Genomic DNA, 6000 nt, shown 5'->3' with positions numbered 1-6000 from the left:
ATGTCCGCATGGCCGTTCCATTTTGCGGACAAGTATAGACATTGTTACAACGGATTCGCAAAAAAAAAACAAAAACTGATGCAATACGGATGTCATACAGACGTCAGACGGATTTTTTGCAGACCATAAAATACATATAGTCATGTATATGAGCCCTTAAACTGGTGAAACCCTGGACGACTAGTCGTCTCTAAAGAGGGCGCTCCCTCCCTACCACGGCATCCGAGAACCACTGGGCCCAAAATGGCTCCCCCATTCCAAAATCCAGGGAGCCACTCATTCATTGTGGTAGCTTTGAGTCTTTTGAAGGATCCAACACTACCACAGTGATGTGCATATGCACTGAATCTCCCATAGACCGCAATGGTAATTCCTTGCAGTGTATGGTAGACGTGCTCAGACGATCAAATGTTCAAGTCCTCTAGGAGAATTTTTAAAAAGTATTGAAAAACAAAGTTTTTAAAAATATATATTAAAAAAACTAAAATCATCCCCTTTTCTCCTTGATAGAAATAATAAAAAAAAAACATTAGCGCCGTCATGTCCCAAACTATTAAAATATAAATGTATGCATCCCTTACAGTGTAATGGAAAATAAAATTAAAATGGCGAAGTCGCCATTTTAGGATTGCTCCATCTCTGAACCAAATGTAATAAAAAGAGATCTAAAAGCAATACACACTCCAAAATGGTATCAATACAAAATACAGATCACCCAGCTCTGTAGATGTAAATATAAAAGTTATGGGGGTCAGAATATGCTGATGCAAATAAACATTTTTTTAAAGTTTATTTTTTTTTGTCTGCATTAAAACACAAGAAACCCTATATAAATGTGACATCACTGAAATTGCACTGACCCAGAGAATGAAGTTAACCGGTCAGTTTTACTGTATAGGGCAGTGGTGGCAAACCTATGGCCCGGGTGCCAGAGGTGGCACTCAGAGCCCTCTCTGTGGGCACCCGCGAAAAAGTCTATGGTGTACCAATATGCATTAGACTTTTCCTGCCATTCATCAGCGCAGGGCGCACTATGAACAGCACAGGCAGCGCACTGAATGTAGGCAAGCTATTATAGGTAAAGTACATGGAAGATATACTATATTGCACTGTAGTGCTCAGATTAAATTGCCGTGTTGGCACTTTGCGATAAATAAGTGGGTTTTGGGTTACAGTTTGGGCACTCGGTCCGTAAAAGGTTTGCCATCACTGGTATAGGGAATGCCATAAAAATAAGAACCCAAATAACTATGCTGGAAATGTGTTGTTTTTTTGCCAATTCCTGCTCGTTTTAAATTTTCTTTCCAGCTTCCCACCATATCGTCTGCAATATAAGATGGTGCCATAAGAAATTGTGTTGAGCGAACTTGTGTTTTAAGTTCGGGTTATCAAAGAATCGCGTTATGGATTCCGCTACCACGGACCATAATGGAATTTAGAATCCATAATGCTTTCTACGATAACCCGAACTTGAGACGCTGCACTTAAAACACAAGTTCGCTCAACGCTATCTAGAAAGTAAAACTTGTCCTGAAAAAAAAAAAAAGTCCTCCTACGGTATGTAAACAGAAAAATAAAAAAGCTTGGCGTAATGAGCGAAGAAGGAAAATCGCTGTCATCAAGGGGTTAAATAAAAATTTCAACATATGAAAAACCACAGCACCCGCTATCTGCTGGGGCAAAACTATATTAAAAATATGGAGCCACATTTTAAGCTTCCGGAGCCCTCTGTGGGCTATTTACAACTATTCTCGTCAGTAAAAAGGCTGCAGTCCTGCGATGCTTCTTGCACAGGCACCTTGCTAGGAGCACCATATGACCTAACAGCCCCTCTCATGGCGCACATTACCACAGGGAAACTGAGGAGACCACATTTCAGGCGGCATTTCTGAGGAGAATTTCTATTTCTAGTCACTTCACACTTTATACCACGAATCACCTCACAAATAACCTACGCTATCTGAGCGCCACCTCAGCGCCATGCTACTCAGCCCCCACTTCCGCCTTCACTAAGATGGCGGGACGGCGACGCCTTACGTCGTATGTACGCGCCTGGCGGCGGAATGGCGTCACTTGCCGTTGCCATGGGATACCGGCAGATTTGACAGCAGGCTTGGAGACGGGCAGAGGAGGAGTAGACTGAAGGTGGGTTGTGTGTGACAGCCGTGTGTACCCGGAGGTCAGTGACTGCCGCTTCATGTCCTGTGTGTGCACAGTGTCCTGTCACCAGATCACACCTGTGTGTGGGTGATTCTGCAGATCTCTGGTGGACACAGAGTACAGGCGGCATATGTCAATGTGCCATCTGCATTGCTTGTATTGGATTACATGATGATATATTTGGCACTTCTTTGTAAATATGGCTGAAATCATGGCGCTCGCTCATCCTGTCACATACACTGGTGACATGTACTCCTTTGCCCTGATCTTCAAGACTTTGGGGGAGATTTATCAAAACTGATAGAAAGGAGAGCTGGCTTAGTTGCCCTTGGCAACCAATCAGACTCCACCTGTCAGAGCTCAGTAGAAAAATAAAAGGTGGAATCTGATTGGTTGCTAGTTTTCCTTTCTATCACTTTTGACCATCCTGTGGTGTAAATATTAGGCAGGGACCACATGGCGATTTTGGTGGCACAAGTTGTGTGACCAAAAAATGTGTGTGTGGTTCGTTTGTGCCAGGGGCGTAGCTATAGGGGGTGCAGAGGTAGCAGTCGCTACCGGGCCCAGGAGCCTGAGGAGGCCCAAAGACCCTTGTGCCACATAAGACACTGGCATAGAAAGTGCATGCTGGTCAATTTACACCTCTGGCTGGAGGGAGGGGGTTAGGTCAAGAATTTAGATTGAGGGGGTGCCCTTTCAATGTTTGCTTCTGGCAGCAGGAAGGTTATGTGCTTCCCTGCCCCTTACCAACAAGCACTGAGGGATGGGGGCCCAAGCTGAACTCTTGCACCAGGGCCCATGAGCCTTTAGCTACGCCCCTGGTCTGTGCCTTGCTGTCATATTACTCATGCATCTATTTAAAGGGGTTATCCCATCACATACAGTGGGGGCATATCACTAGGATATGCCACCATTGTCCAATAGGTGCGGATCCCACCTCTGGGACCCGCACCTACAACGAGAATGGAGCGGGGAGAGCTGGTGGACGGACCCCGGAATCAAACAAGAGAGGGGACGGTTAGGGGGCGTGCTTACCTTGACTTGAAGCTGACCGGCGCTTAAAATATAGTTTTTTTTAAGCTATTGCGAATCAGATTAGCGGATCAAACATATGATTATGAACAGACTGGGGGCTACTATGAGGTAGTGCTGGTAGTTTTATATGCGTTTTTGAGGTCACAGGTTCCCTTTAAGGCCCCATGTACAAATATATTTTCGTCTGCATCCAATCCGCATTTTTGCGGATCAGATGAAGACTTCACACCATGAGCTGTCCTCATCCATATGTATGTTCTTAGGCCCCACAAAAGATAGAACATGTCCTATACTTGTCCGTTTGCAGACAGACAAGGATAGGACATTTCTACAGGAGTTTGTGCATGAACAGTATCCATGTTTTGCAGATCTGCGTTGCCAAGCCCTGTGTACTCGACCGAGCCCTCCTTGTGGCCACAGGCCGGGTACATAATGATGGGACGTTCACAGTATTAATTAACGCTTGGAGTGTCAGGTACATAATGTATTCTTTGGACTATAAGACGCACCTAGGATTTGAAGGAGGAAAATAAGAAAATTAATATTTTCCAGCAGACCCCCAAATCAGATCCCCGTTCTTCATCAGACCTCAGATTAGACCCTCATCAGACCCCCATTCTTCATCACACCTCAGATCAAACCCCAGAATCAGACCCCAAGCTCCATAAGCCCCAGATCAGACCCCCAATCAGACTCAGATTAGACCCCCCAGCTTCCATCGGATCCTATCAGACCTTACAGATCAGAAGTTACAAAATAAATAAATAAACTTACCTCACCTGCTCCAGATGGCGCGGCAGACCCAGGATGCACCGCTTCATTGCTTCTTCCGGGTCCCGCTGTGTACACAGTGTCAGGTCATAGTGTGTGTCTACATGCACTACTTCCTGACACTGGACGCTGGTCATGACACAGTGCACAATGGAACCCGGAAGAAGACCAGGGAAGGTGAGTACAGCCAGCACAGCGCTGTCCTCACCTACCCGTGCCTCCCCCATGCTAATGTGGACTATAAGACTCATTGCCACTTTCCCCCCACTTTTTGAGGAACAAAGTGCATCTTATAGTCCAAAAAATACGGTATGTACCTGGCCGGTGGCTGCAGATATCCCTCCTGCATTCAGTTGTACCACCACCCTCGCAGATCGACTGATATACTTGGTTCTACTGGGGCAGTATTTTGTGCTACACTTTGGTATTTGGTTCTGCTGGGGCAGTATATTGTGCTGTACTGTGTATTTGGTTCTGCTGGGGCAGTATATTGTGCTGCACTTTGGTATTTGGTTCTGCTGGGGCAGTATATTGTGCTGCACTTTGGTATTTGGTTCTGCTGTGGCAGTATATTGTGCTGTACTGTGTATTTGGTTCTGCTGGGGCAGTATATTGTGCTGCACTTTGGCATTTGGTTCTGCTGGGGCAGTATATTGTGCTGTACTGTGTATTTGGTTCTGCTGGGGCAGTATTTTGTGCTACACTTTGGTATTTGGTTCTGCTGGGGCAGTATATTGTGCTGTACTGTGTATTTGGTTCTGCTGGGGCAGTATATTGTGCTGCACTTTGGCATTTGGTTCTGCTGGGGCAGTATATTGTGCTGTACTGTGTATTTGGTTCTGCTGGGGCAGTATATTGTGCTGCACTTTGGTATTTTGTGCTACACTTTGGTATTTGGTTCTGCTGGGGCAGTATATTGTGCTGCACTTTGGTATTTGGTTCTGCTGGGGCAGTATATTGTGCTGCACTTTGGTATTTGGTTCTGCTGGGGCAGTATATTGTGCTAGACTTTGGTATTTGGTTCTGCTGGGGCAGTATATTGTGCTGTACTGTGTATTTGGTTCTGCTGGGGCAGTATTTTGTGCTGCACCGTGGTACTGCATTATGATGTTGCTGGCCCCTCTTACTTGCATTGAATCCCTAGGTTATAGGCGTATTGTGGTTACTACACTGGATAGGGGATCCAATTCAATATAGAGCGTTGACAGACATTAATGCATGCTGGGTGGTACAAGTGCTGTATGACACCCAAAGTATAGCGTGTGGGTCCTATTAATTACAAGGCATGTGAAATTGTAATACGAGAAGTTTGCTTCAGATGCTCAAACCCTGCAACATAATGAGTGTGGAATTGCAGCACATCCACTTCCTAAGACCCCTCCTGTGATCCAGGGCAGGGAGCCTCCATATAATACTACCTTTCTGCATCCACTGCAAAGGAAATGCCTAACTGGCCGCGGCCTCCTTCTGGAGAATAGGCTGTTTGCTGTGGGTCTCAGGAGTTGGACCCCATTGGTGGCTCCTATCTTATAGACCCCTTTGAGGGGTTGTCTCACTTCAGTAAATGGCATTTATCATGTAGACAAAGTTAATACCAGGCACTTACTAATGTATTGGGATTGTCCTTGTTCCTTTGCTGGCCACGCTGTAATCCAGCAGCAGTGGTCGTGCTTGAACACTATAGGAAAAAGCACCAGCCTCTCTCGTGGCTGGGACCGTGGGAGTACAAATAGGCTAGTGTCTTTTCCTATAGTGTGCAAGTATGACCACCACTGCTGGATTACAGGGTTGTCGTAACCATGGAAATGAGCAGTGTATAATGTGATGGAAAATTGAATCAAGCCAGTAAAGGAAGCAATATGGATAATAATAATAATACATTAGTGCCTTGTATTAACTTTCTGAGCCCATTCCATATGCGGTGGGTGCCGGCTGTATAATACTGCAAGCACCCGGCTACAATGACTGCGATCGGCGATGGTGACAAAAATGGTAATTTAAACCCTCAGATGCCGCATTCACTATAATAGGGGA

General features: G+C 45.5%; 1 protein-coding gene across 1 annotated transcript in view; it reads left to right on the top strand.

Annotated features, from left to right (window-relative positions):
- Positions 1-2023: 2023 nt before the first annotated feature.
- FBXL15 (F-box and leucine rich repeat protein 15) overlaps positions 2024-6000 on the top strand; it is a 43882-nt gene continuing 39905 nt past the window's right edge. The window contains exon 1 of the mRNA XM_044298139.1: positions 2024-2145. The gene's annotated coding sequence lies outside the window, so the exon portion shown is untranslated. The remainder of the gene's footprint in view (positions 2146-6000) is intronic.

Source organism: Bufo gargarizans, chromosome 6 (assembly GCF_014858855.1).
Source record: "Bufo gargarizans isolate SCDJY-AF-19 chromosome 6, ASM1485885v1, whole genome shotgun sequence".
Classification (NCBI taxonomy): Eukaryota; Metazoa; Chordata; class Amphibia; order Anura; family Bufonidae; genus Bufo; species Bufo gargarizans.
This window is presented reverse-complemented; position numbering and strand designations above follow the sequence as displayed.